Source organism: Aedes albopictus, chromosome 3 (assembly GCF_035046485.1).
Source record: "Aedes albopictus strain Foshan chromosome 3, AalbF5, whole genome shotgun sequence".
In the NCBI taxonomy this organism is placed as follows: Eukaryota; Metazoa; Arthropoda; class Insecta; order Diptera; family Culicidae; genus Aedes; species Aedes albopictus.
The window spans coordinates 333831900-333846029 of record NC_085138.1 but is presented as its reverse complement, the minus strand read 5'-3'; positions in this window follow the sequence as shown (position 1 = coordinate 333846029).

The following is a 14130-nucleotide window of genomic DNA, read 5'->3' as shown; positions in this document are numbered from 1 at the left end:
CTAACACAACAATGTAAGTGATGGGACGCCGGCGCCACCCAACGGGGGCATAACCACATACTCTGATATGTCCGTTACAAAGTTTTACGCAAGGCAGAAAGCAAAGATAGACGTCTGTTCTCTGTGGAATTACTCAGATTACTCCAAATAATATTCCGTCAAAGTATCACAAACAATATTGTTGACAATTTGCCTTATTGACGGTATGGAGTTAATCCCTGAGCTGTAGATACAAGGCCAAGTTCCCCTGGCAAGGTGCCAAACTGGTAAGCTTGGATTATTGTTTATTGTCAAGCGTCGTAGTAAACTAATAATTAGATTAATGATTGAGGGGGTTAGTAGTAAACGGAGGTAAGTGACATAATCCCACTTTCGAGTAAATGTGGTTTAAAGTTTTTCACCAATGTTTCATCCCATACAAAATGTATGGAGTCTCAAAATCGACCCAATTCTCAATGATTTATTGTAATTTTTCTATTCATCGTAAAAATGTCGATTTTAGCGTTTCGTAATAAATGGATGCTGCCCTATGCAAATATAATATTCATGTGTTTGCTTGTTCATGACTTTCGTGTCGGCGCGGAATATTTTACTGCAGTACTTTACATTTCTTCAATTCACCTTTAAATAACTGACCTTTAAATTTTGTATAAAAACTTGTATCTCAATTATTTCCATCATATTAGTTTTCTGATATTTAAGAATTTTCAAAGCGTTATGGTAGAAAGAGTTGGTGTCATGATCTATGCAAAACTTGAAACTGAAAACTCCTTATTTTCCCCTAAGGGTTATAGGGAGGGGCGGGACATTCGAGCCTACTCATCAGTGGAAAGGACTTGCTATGCTAATCGGTTTAGCATAGGGCAGATACAGGTCTACTGGTAGACGTATCGCCCAGCGATTCAACGCAGATTGGCCACGGCCCGGGGGTGCGTTGATTATAACAGAATAACAGAGATTGTTGATTTTGTGTAATCTTGGATTTTCATATTTTGTAACAAACACAAACATTCAGACAATAAACACAGAAATTGCAACTGGCACCGTGCCACACACTTTCAACGTGGTATTGATCAATATTGAATGAAAAAAGGACGCATTCAAGCTATTCATTATCGTCAAATTATTTTAGCGTAAGAAGAAAAGGAAAACATAATTACTAAGTTCTCTTATGCAGGAAGCCTCATGCGTCCATCCTGACAGATGAGGCTCTCACTTTTAAATTTCCTCATTCTTCTCAGTATAATTTGTGGGTCTGCTAGGTTATTCTTGGTCTCCACCAAAAAAAAAACATACCCTACCGAAAATCGAAAGCAAATTGCACCAGAAAAAAAAACACCCAAAATTGCACCCAACCTGCAGCACAGAGGCTGCGTCTGGACGCACGTCCTCCATACCCGCAAATTTAGCGGTCCAAAATCGATCGTATCGAAAGGGACAATAATTTTACGCTACACGGTCCTCTGCGCGTGAACCATTTGCGGGATCCCTCACTTTCATCAATGCATCCCGGTCAAACGCGGACCCCGACGCGACTGCGACAGCGACGTTGACGTTGAGACGTGCACCTAGAGAGCCCCGAAAAACGTGCATCAATTGATCAATTATCCGCGAATTATGTACCTACCCCACCGCACGCCGTGTTTATAGAGTTCACCGAGCAACCACCACGTGTGTGAGCGCACTTTTCGCGAGCAAACGCCGCCATCGAGCCCTTTTGGTGGACAAACCTGTTTTGGTACCTTTGCCCGAATGATGGGACCACCGTATAAAAAATGTGGTTTCGCTTTTTTAATAAATTGTTCATTCCCTCGATTGGTTTTGGCACAGGGAGGACAAAGTACTTGCACTCCCGGCCCGGTTTCACTTGGTGGAAAATAAGCGTGCCTAATAATGGTGTTGTCTAACCGGTTGGTTGTGTGTATACTGTGCGTGCGTGCAATGCATCCTTGCGGGTAGATTGCAGGGACAACAACCACAACGCCTGATGATTACCGAGGAACGTATCGATTCGGTCATTTTTGCGGGCAGTTAATGCGTTGTTGGCGTTAGATGCTTCGTAAGTTTAATGAGTGGTTTGCGCAGTTTGTTTGGATTTTGTGAAATTGCCGATGATTGCGTCGCGTCGGTCGTGCATTGCTGCGAGGAAATATCACAAACATTTCAGATTCGCCGGAAATATTAAAGAAAATCATTCAGGTTTTTAAGCGAGAATTTTATGCAAATTTTATGCAAAACATCGATCGCTAGATTACGCTCAACCTGGTCATCCGATTTTGCTCTATACTTGCTTTTGTGTGCCAGCCGAATCAGTAGCAAACACTAACATTGCATGGCGATTCTTCAGAATACTCCCAGCTTAACCTACTGCTGTCAGAGAGGGTTACTCAAAGTTCCCAAATTTAAGTGGCCCTATGTTTGTACGCCTCCATGAAAATGACTCCAACATTATTTGAATGAAATAATTTCTGAAAGACCTTCTACCTATATGAATTCCAAAAGGCATTTCTTAAAAAAAACATTGCATTAATAAAGCACTGCTAAAAAGCTAAAGCTGTCATTAGATATTCAAATTTGGAATACTGAAGAAGTCTTTGAAGTCTTATCAAAAGAATTTACATAAATAAATTTCTAAATGAATTCTTGAAGAAATCTCTAGTCGAATTGTTGTAGAGATCTGCGAAAAAAAGACTCCCCTCTGAAGGAAAATTCCTTTAAAAAAACAGAGGAGGTTTATTGAAGTAATTCCAGGACACAGAAACTTTTTTGAAGTGCTCTTGATGAATTTTTATAATAATTTCTGGAGGAATTCCTTAATAAAATTCCTAAACTACAACAAATATTCTGAAGGAATCTATATATATAAAAATGCAGCGGCATACGTGGGACCGCGCATAAATTGCGAACGGAAGGTCCGATTTTGGTCGTCTAAGTTTTGTTCTATCAGTTTTCACCCAAGGAAGGTTTATGAGGCAAAAAACATGGAAAAATTGAGAGTTTTTGAAAATCGGGATTTCATACATTTTGAACGGGGACTTGGTCTTGGCTAGAAACTTGAAACGTCAAAAAACGCAGTAGGCAAGACAAAGTTTGCCGGGTACAGCTAGTGCATGGATAAATTTTTAGAGTTATCTTCGGAGGAAATTCTGGAAGACATTCTGAGAAAAGGCAAAGAGGAATACCTGAAGGAATCTTCGAATTAGTTTCAGAAGACACTGATGGGGGATTTCCGAAACAATCTTTGGAAAAATCTCTGAAGGAATCACTAAAAAAAACCCGAAGGAACCGTTGCAGGATTTTTTAAAGGAGATCTGGAGCAATTTCTAAAGAAAAAAGTTTTTATGGAATCTATGTATAAATAAGTTTGAAGTTCCTTTGAGGCAACAAAACTCAAGAACGGGTGAACCGATCAGCGTGAGTCTTGCACGGTTTGGTTCGTATTCGTGGTGGCTGTGTTTAAGGGGGCTATTTTATAACTCGAGTCGACCGTAATTTCATGTGACTCGATAGTTGTCGAATTATACAAAACGAGTTAGTCGATGGATGTCGAGTAAATAGTCTAGCACAACGAATGCTCGACTCACTAAAACGACTCGATGAAAACGGTCGGCCACCTGTCATCGCTTAGCAATCAGTGCCTGCTGCGCACAGCGATCAGACAGATTGTTGTGAAATTTTGAATTTTTACCAACAACATGGCTTTGTGCGCGTAGGGATTTTTTTTTGCATTTTATTAGTAAAACTACTCTAGAATATTCATTGGAATCCGTTTTAAACCCTCCATCAGTCGCGCCAAAAAGAGATACCCGAGCGATCGCGTCGGGTATTCAGTACACGGCATACGCTTTAAATTATGGTTGCAGTACTAGATAGCATATTGGTGTATTAGGCAAAAAATGTCCAGCTGATTATGAGTGTTTGGTAGCTTGGTTGGTAGTGGACATGTAGAACCGACCAACCCGATCTGGTCCTGTCGCGAGTGTCGGAATGGCCCCAGCGGAAACCTTGGCATTCAGTCAAGGCCGCCTTGGTCAGGACACCTAGGCATGCGGCGGCTCTTCCTTGATGATTCATCATATCCATCATCTTAGCGAACCAACGGCCACCCTGGTGAACCCGTGGCCACCGGAATGTGCCCTAGAGGAGCTAACTTCGAAGAAATTTTGACCATAGTGCCAAAACTAGGCATGCGAAGGCCCTATATTCATCATTTTTCATATATGTACACCATCTTATTATCTATAAAAAGGATTAATGACCTCCCTGGCCAACCCGTGGCCACCGGAATATGCTCTGGAGGAGCCAGCTCCGAGGACGCTTTGGAAATAGCGCCAGATCTACTATCTCTTTATGTTTATCCTGTGTTTAGGTGATCAAAACCTGATTCTTCGCCTGCAGGCATCTGAGAAACTGAAACCAGGAATTGCGTCGGAATGAACCGATTACACTCAAGGAATTCCTCCAGAAATTCCTCTAGGAATTCCTACATAATTCCTCTAGGAATTCCTCCGGCAATTCCTCTGAGAAATACTCTGGAAATTCCTCTAGGAATTCCTCCAGGAGTTCCTCTAGGAATTCCTCCAGTAATTGTTCTAGGAATTCCTTCAGGAACTCCTCTAGAAATTTCTCCAGAAATTCTTCAAGGAATTTCTCCAGAAATTCCTCTACGAATTTCTCCAGAAATTCCTCTAGAAATTTCACCAGGAATTCCTCAAGGAATTTCTCCAGAAATTCCTCTACGAATTTCCCAGAAAATCCTCTAAGAATTCCCAGAAAATTCTCTAGGAATTTCTCCAAAAAATCCTCTAGGAATTTCTACAAAAAATCCTCTAGGAATTTCTCCAGAAATTCCTCTAGAAATTTAACCAGGAATTTCTCTAGGAATTTCCCAGAAATTCCTCTAGGAATTTCCTCAGAAAAATTCCATTAGGAATTTTTCCAGAAATTCCTCTAGGAATTGCTCCAGACATTCTTCTAGTCATTTCTCCAGAAATTCCTCTAGGAATTCCTCCAGAAATTTCTTTCGGTATTTCTCCAGCAATTCCTGTATTATTTCCTCTAGGAATTACTCCAAAAATTCCTCTAGGAATTCCTCTAGTAATTCCTCCGGAAATTCCTCCAGGAATTCCTCCGAAAGTTCCTCTAGGAATTCCTCCAGTAATTTATCCTCAAATTCCTCTAGGAATTCCTCCAACACTCCTAAAGGAATTCCTCCACAAATTCTTCTAGAGATTCCTCCCAAATTCCTCCAGAATTCTTCCAGAAATTCCTCCAGGAATTCCAACATCATTCCTCAAGGAAGTCCTCCGTAAAATTCTCTAGGAATTCCTCCGAATATTCTTCTAGAAATTCCTCTAGAAATTTCTCTGGAAACTTCTCTAGGAATCCCTTTGGGAATTGCTTTGGAAATTTCTCTAGGAATTCCTCCTGGAATATCTCTAGGAATTCCCCTAGGAATTCCTCCAGAGGAATAATCGGAAGAATTCCTAGAGGAATTTCTGGAGGAATTCTGGATGAAACCCTTAAAGGAATTTGTGGAGAAATACTTTGAGGAATTCCTCCGGAAATTCCTGCAGCAATTTCTCCAGGAATTTCTCCAGAAATTCTTCCTGAAATTCCTCCAGAAATTCCTCCAGAAATTCCTCCGGAAATTCCTCCGAAAATTCCTCTGGAAATTCCTCCAGAAATCCTCCAGAAGTTCCGCCGGAAATTTCTGCAGGAATTCCTTCCGGAAAATCCTCCAGGAATTCCTCCTAAAATTCTTCAAGGAATTCCTCCAGAAATTCCTCCAATAATTTAAATTTCTCCAGAAATTCCTCTGCGCATTTCTAAAGAAATTCTTCTAGGAATTTCTCCGAAAATTCCTAGAGGAATTTCTAGAGAAATTCCAAGATGAATTTCTGGAAGAATTTCTAGAGGAATTTCTGAAGGAATTCCTAGAGGAATTTCTGGAGGAATTACTTGAGGAATTCCTAAAGGAATTCCTAGAGGAATTTCTGGAGGAATTCTGAAGGAATTTCCGGAGGAATTTCAAGAGGAATTCCTAGAGGAATTCCTGGAGGAATTCCTAAAGGAATTCCTAGAAGGAATTCCTAGAGGAATTTCTGGAGGAATCCCTAGAGGAATTCCTGGAGGAATTCCTAGAGGAATTCCTGGAGGAATTCCTAGAGGAATTCCTGGAGGAATTCCAAGAGGAATTCCTGGAGGAATTCCTAGAGAAATTCCTAGAGGAATACCTGGAGGAATTCCCAGAGGAATTGCTGGAGGAATTCCCAGAGGAATAGCTGGAGGAATTCCCAGTGGAATTGCCGGAGGAATTCCTCCAGGATTTCCTCTAGGAATTCGTCCAGTAATTCCTCCGGAAATTTCTCCAGAAATTCCTCTTGGAATTCCTTTAGCAATTCCTTTAGTAATTCCTCCAGAAATTCCTCTAGAAATTCCTCCAGAAATTCATCTTGGAATTTCTCTAGAAATTCATCTAGGAATTTTCGGACCAATTCCTAGAAAAACTTCTGGAGGAATTACTAGGGGAATTTCAGGAGGAATTCCTTGAAGAACTTCTGGAGGAATTCCTGGAAGAATTTCCGGAAGATTTCCTGAAGGAATTTCCAGAGGAATTCTCGGAAGAATTTCCGGAGGAATTTCTGGAGAAATTTCTGGACGAATTTCCGGAGGAATTCCTGGAGGAATTGCTGCAGGAATTTCCGGAGGAATTCCTGGAGGAATTGCTGCAGGAATTTCCGGAGGAATTCCTCAAATTATTTCTCCAAAAATTCGTCCAGGGTTTCATCCAGATTTCCTCCAGAAATTCCTCTAGGAATTCTTCCGAATATTCCTCTGGAGGAATTGCTAGGGATATATCTAGAGATATTCCAGGAGGAATTCCTAGAGAAATTTTCAAAGAAATTTCCAGAGGAATTCCTAGAGAAGTTTCCAGAGAAATTTCCAGAGGAATTTCTAGAGGAATTTTCGGAGGAATTCCTAGAGAATTTAACGGAGGAATTCCTAGAAGAATTATGTAGGAATTCCTGGAGGAATTTCTGGAAGAATTCTGGAGAAATCTGTAGAAGAATTTGTGAAGGAATTCCTTGAGGAATTCTGGAGGAATTCCTAAAGGAATTTGTGGACAAATTACTGGAGGAATTTCCGGAGCAATTCCTAGCGAAATTTCCGGAGGAATTATGCAGGAATTCCTAAAGGAATTGCTGGAGAAATACCGAAAGAAATTTCTGGAGGAATTCCTAGAGGAATTTCTGGAGAAATGACTAGAAGAATGTCTGGAGCAATTCCTAGAGGAATTTCTGGGAAATCTCCTGAAGGAATTTCTGAGGAAATTCCTAGAGGAATTTCTGGAGGAATTTCTAGAGGGTTTCCTGGTTAAATTTCTAGAGGAATTTCTGGAGAAATTCCCAGAGGAACTTCTGGAGAAATCCCTAGAGGAATTTCTGGAGAAATCCCTAGAGGAATTTCTGGAGAAATCCCTAGAGGAATTTCTGGAGAAATTCCTAGAGGAATTTCTAAAGAAATTTCTAGAGGAATTTCTGGAGAAATTTCTAGAGGAATTCCTGGAGAAATTCTTAGAGGAATTTCTGGAGAAATTCTTAGAGGAATTTCTGGAGAAATTCCTAGAGGAACTCCTGGTGAAATTTCTTGGGGAATTCCTGGATAAATTCTTAGAGGAATTTCTTAGAAATTCTTAGAGGAATTTCTGGGGTAATTCCTAGAGGAATTCCTCGTGAAATTTCTAGAGGAATGTCTGGAGAAATTCGTAGAGGAATTTTTGGAGAAATTCCTAGAGGAATTTCTGGATTAATTTTCAGAGGAATTACTGGAGAAATTTCTGGAGAAATTTCTGGAGGAATTTCTAGAGAAATTCCCAGAGGAATTTCCGGAGAAATTCCCAGAGGAATTTCTGGAGAAATTCCTAGAGGAATTTCTGGAGAAATTTCTAGAGGAATTTCTGGAGAAATTTCTATAGGAATTTCTGGAGAAATTTTTAGAGAAATTTCTGGAGAAATTACTAGAGGAATTTTTGGAGAATTTCCTAAAGGAATTCCTGGAGAAATTCCTAGAGCAATTTCTGGAGAAATTCCTAGAGGAATTCCTGGAGAAATTCTTTGAGGAATTTCTGGAGAAATTCCTAGAGGAATTTCTGGAGAAATTCCTAGAGGAATTTTGTGAGAAATTCTCAGAGGAATTTCTGGAGAAATTCCTTGAGAAATTTCTGGAGAAATTCCTTGAGGAATTTCTGGAGAAATTCCTAGAGGAATTTCTGGAGAAATTCCTAGAGGAATTTCTGGAAAAAAAATCCTAGAGGAATTTCTGAACAAATTCCTGGAGGAATTTCTGAACAAATTCCTAGAGGAGTTTCTGGATGAATTCCTAGAGGAATTTCTGGACAAATTCCTAGAGGAATTTCTGGAGAAATTCCTAGAGGAATTTTTGGAGAAATTCTTAGAGGAATTTTCGGAGAAATGCCTAGAAATTCTGAAGAATTTCCTACTGGAATTTCTGGAGTAATTACTAGAGGAATTCCTGTGGGAATTCCCGGAGAAATTCCTTGAAGAATTTCTAGACTAATTCCTGGAGGAATTGCCGGAGGAATTCCTAGAGGAATTTTCGGAGGAATTTCTGGAGGACCAGAGAGGAAAATTCTTGAAAATAGAGCCGTCGCATGCTTAGTTCTGGCCCCATGGCCTGAACGTCCTCGGAAAAGATTTCTCCAGGTCACATTCTTATGACCACGGGATGACCACAGTCGCCTGGCCTTTGGTCCTTTTTATGAATGATGGATGTCACAAAAGCTCAGCTTATTATATGTCTCTCTCTCTCTCTCTTCTTGGCGTAACGTCCTCATTGGGACAAAGCCTGCTTCTCAGCTTAGTGTTCTATGAGCACTTCCTCAGTTATTAACTGAGAGCTTCCTCTGCCAATGACCATTTTGCATATGTATATCGTGTGGCAGGCACGAAGATACTCTATGCCCAACGAAGTCAAGGAAATTTCCTTTACGAAAAGATCCTGGACCGACCGGGAATCGAACCCGTCACCCTCAGCATGGTCATGCTGAATACCCGTGCGTTTACCGCCTCGGCTATATGGGCCCTTCATTATATGTAGTGGCTTTATTTGCTCTAACAGCGGGGAGGAAAAAAAAGATAATTAATATAAAGAATCAAGAAGATAGACTGTCGCATGCCTAGTTTTGGCGTTCACGAAGAAACCACCTTCAGGACGCATTTCGATTGGCCAGGGAGGACATTGGACCTTTTTACGGTAATCAAGATGATGGATATGAAAAAGCATGAAGATAGAGCCGTCGCATGCCTAAATTTGGCACCATGGTCCAAAGGTCCTCGGAACAGGTTCCTCCATGGTATATTTCAGTGGCCACGGGTTGGAAAGGAAGACCATTAGACCTTTTCATGGTTACTAAAATGATGGATATGAAAAATCATGAAGAAAGAGCCGTCGCATTTCTAGTTTTGACCGTATGGCCAAAACGTCCTCGAAATAGGCTTTTGCAGAGCACATTCCGGTGGCCATGGGTTGACCAATGGTTGGCCAGGGAGGCCATTTGACGTTTTACGGTGACCAAGAAGATGAATATAAAAAATCATGTAGACAGAGCCTTCGCATGCCTGGTTTTGGTGCCCTGACCGAAATGTTCACGATCCAGGTCCCCGCGGGTGTGATTTCGATGCCCGCAACAGGACCAGATTGGGTTGGCCGGTTCCACATGACCACTACCAGACACGCATCACCCAGCTGGACATGTTTGCCGCAGACACCAACATTCAACGACGCGGCCGCTCGTAAAAAGCTTGTGTAAACAAAATTCCTCTCAGTAAACTGTCAAAATCGCGAATCGACCACTCTTCTGCTGTCGACTGTCGAGCTAGTCGGTTTCTGGATCGCTTTTCTGCTCGACTCGACAGTGATAGCAGGCGACCCGATTTAATCGACTCGAGTTATAAAATAGCCCCCTAAATGTACAAAACGTTACAACAATCAACTACAGAAGCAACAAAATTGATAAAGTACTGATTTTCCATGAGCTGGGAAGAAAATTAACACGATCGAAATTAAATCAATCTAGAGTGCGGTGCTATTTTGAGCTTAACAGTTGTCAAACCACCACAAGACGGCAAGATAAAGTTTGCCGGGACAGCTAGAATTATATAAATTTCTCAAAGAATCTCTGAAAGAGTTTCGGAAGAAACCACTGAGTTCTGAATTTTGGAACATTTTGTGAAGGAAATCCCCGATTTATTTCACAAGGAATTCATGGAAGATTTTTTTAGCTACAATTTCGGAAGCAACCCATTAAATACTTTCTAAAGGAGCTCCAGAAGACATTTGTGGAAAAGATTCTAGAGCCGAAAAAAATCAATGGAAAAATTTCTAAAGAAACTTCTAGAAGATTTTGTGAAACAATCTCTGGAAGCATTCCCGACTAGAAAAATCTATCAAGTTTATAACTTATTGTGTTATGATGTTATAACACTTTTCTATAACTTATTATGTTATAAACTAGGTGCAGGATGATGTTAAAATAACTAAAATTATAACAAAAAGTGCACCGGTTTAATCAAAATAGAAACCTATTTTGTTATGTTCTGATCAATATTATAACAAAATATGATATAAGTTTTAGCTTTAAGAAAACTAGTTCCTATCATATTTTGATACAATTGAACAAAATGATTTTCTGAATGTCAAGTATTTGAAACTAAATTATTTCACAATGAGTTATTAAACAACATTTATAACATAATATGATATAATTGAGATCTAATATTTTTAAACCCCAGAGATATTAAAACTTGATTGTATCACAATGAGTTATAAATATCAGGGTTTGTTATAATAATGTTATATTTTTGTTAGAATCTTCTAGTCGGGTTCCCTAAGAAATCTCTCGAATATTTTCCAGGGAGCGTGCTCGAGGGGTTTAGAATGTTGTAGGGGGACTCCGTAGACATTTCAGTAACTTACTTACTTACTTTTAGTCCTGGATAGATTTCTGAGAGTCTCAGGTGCGTCAGGTGAATCATTCAATCGACATCAGCTCCAGCATCAGACAAGGCATACCATTCAATTGAGCCTCAGCTAGGAAGCATAATTTGTGATGTTGTAGGTTTGAAGCTTTTATCGAATAAAATCGATTAAAACATGACTAGCAGGAAAATAACTGAAAAGATTAGTTGGTACTGTTCAAATAATTCAGAATTCCGCGAAAAAGTCCATCGATATTCCTATATGAATTCCACCTCAGAGTCATGGGGAAATTCCACAGGGAATTTTTAGTACTTCCAAAAATATCTCTTTTCTGTTCCACTATGATTCGATGTAGTTTCATCAAGATTTATTTCTATAGGATTTCCACCAAAAATTCCAATAGCTTCATCAGAAAAAATAGGAATTCTACCGCGAAATTGACTAGGCGTTACATGAGAAATTTCTAGTTGAGTTTCATTAGGAATCCCCTCAGAAGTTCCACCGTAAATTCTTATAAGGCTTCCACTGGAAAGTCCACTACAAATTCCACCCGAAATTTGTATAGGAGTAACAACCCGACTAGAAATTTCTAACAAAAATGTAACATCTTTCTAACTAATCCTGATACTTATAACTTATTGTGTTATACTTTTGTTAGAAACATTTGGTGTACATAAATATTATAACACAATTATATCACATTATGTTATAAAATCTGATAATAACTCGCTGTAATATACTTAAGTTCCGATTCTTTGGCATTGAGATAGCATAGTTACAAAGTTGTATCAAATTATGATAGAAACTAGTTATTTTGAAGCTAAGATTCATATCACGTTTTGTTATAATTTTGATCTGTTCCTAACACAATAAGTTATTTTCTTGATTACACCAGAGTACTTTTTGTTACAATTTTAGTTATTTTAACATCATCCTGCATCTAGTTTATAACATAATAAGTTATTAGAAAATTTTATAACATCATAACACAATATGTTACAAACTTGATATAATTTTCTAGTCGGGAATGAGAATCCGGGAATTTCTTCACGAATTCCAGCAGGAATTCCTATGTTTTAAAAGGTTTTTTTTTTAAATTTCCATCCGAAATCGATCTAGGAGTTCTACCGCGCATTGTTCTTGGAGTCACAATAGATATTCCTCTTGAAGTTCCACCGCCAATTCCTTTACGAGTATCACCGAGAACTCCAATAGAAGTTTTATCGTTTTTTTTTTCAAGAATTTCAACTGGAATTGCCATGTTCAACAGGGAATTTCCGTCGGAATTTCACCGGGAGTTAATCAAGCAGTTTAACAGGAAATACCTCTTGAAGCCCGTAACGTCGTTCTATCGCAAATTCATCAAAGGGTTCTTGCGGGAGTTCGGCTAGAAATTCTACTGCTAGCTTCCCTAGGAGTTCCACTGCAAATTTCACTAGGAATTTTACCGAAAATTCCTGTAAATGCCTCTAGGTCTAGGAGCTCCGACGGGAATTTCTCTGGGAGTTTCAACGGGAACTCCAGCAGTTGCGTGGTACATTCCTCCGAAAGTACGTCTTCTTGTAATTGAAATAGGAATCCCACTAAAAGCTTCACTGAGAACTCCTCCAAAGTTTTCGAAAGGAATATTTCAAGTAGAGCTGTTATACGAATAATTGCACTATGCCCATAGGGATTCCAAATCATCTTGGGACAATGCGTAAAGCGAAGGTCTAGAAGTTCAGGAGTGTTTCTTGGAACTCCACCGAAATATCTTTGAGGAGTTTCAACAGGAATTCTTGTAGGAATTCCACTGGGTTGTTCTTGTAGAAGTTTCATTAGGATTTCCTATAAAAGATCCACTGTGAGTTTCTCTATCAGTTCCACTGGGAATTCCTCTGGCAGCACAACCTAGAATACCTCCAGGAATTGTACCGGCAACACCAATTTCAACGAGAAATTCTTAGTTGAGCACTTCCTAATTTTTCTGTAAGAGTTCCAAGGGGAATTCTTTATGGAGTTCCTCCGAAAATTTCCTTTTGGTTCCATTGAAAGTTTTTCTAGAAATATTACAGAAATTCATTTAAGAGTTTCATTGGAAATTCCTGTAGGAGTGCCACCGACCATTCTCGTTGGAATGCTGGCGGGAATTCCCGTAGAGAGTTTAACCAGGAAGTTTCAGGAGTTTACTATAAAAGTTCCATCGAGAGTTCTCTTTAAAATCTTTAGTTTCTGTGCTTCGAAATGGACGTGAAGCCGTCGATCCCGAGATAAAAGTACCGGTTGTAAAATCTAGATTCCTAAGAAGAAGGCACAATAAATAAGTCCAAAACGTTGGATAAAAACATAAGAATCCGTTTTTAATTGAATCAGACTGGAAGCCCGAATCAATATAGAAAAAAAAAGAAATATGAGTTCCTTCGGGAATTCTCTCGGAAATCCATCTGAGAACCCTTCAGCATATTTTTTTAAATAATTCTTCCGGAAGATTGTGCAGGAACTTCTTGGTAGACATCGTACGCATCATTTTTAAGTGATTCCTTATCGTATTAAATACTGGAACGCGCAAATGTTTGTCATAGAGTTGATTTTTTTCATAACTTGAGACTGCGTATACCAAAATAGCTGATTTTTGGACCAGTAATAGTACATTGTAGTTGTAGCTTATACCATACAATTTTGATCAAAATCGGTTTAGTATTTGCGGAGATATTGTTGAATCCTGAGATCTGAAATTTTAAAGTTTTGTACAAAAAGGATTCAAAAATGAGAACACATTTTTACTGTTTTATTTATATAGCCAGAAAAAGTTACCCGATTTCAATGAAAATTTTTCTGTTTGTAAAGTATGCTTGTTAAAATCTTGTGTCAAAATTTCATTCCATTTTGTCTAGCCGTTACAACGTTATATTTTCTTAAGTGGAACCCGGTCAGTTTTTTCATATTCAAACTGCTACAAATTTGAAAGTGTTTATAAAAAATGGCTCTAAATTTAAATAAGAACATATTTTTCATAATAGTATTATACTGTAAAATTTTCATAAGAATCAGAGCAGTATGGGTAGTTCTATAATCATAATTGTGCTTTACTGTCCTTAAATTGCCGAAAACTTACTATGGAGCGCTTTGTACAAAACTGTAAAATTGTAG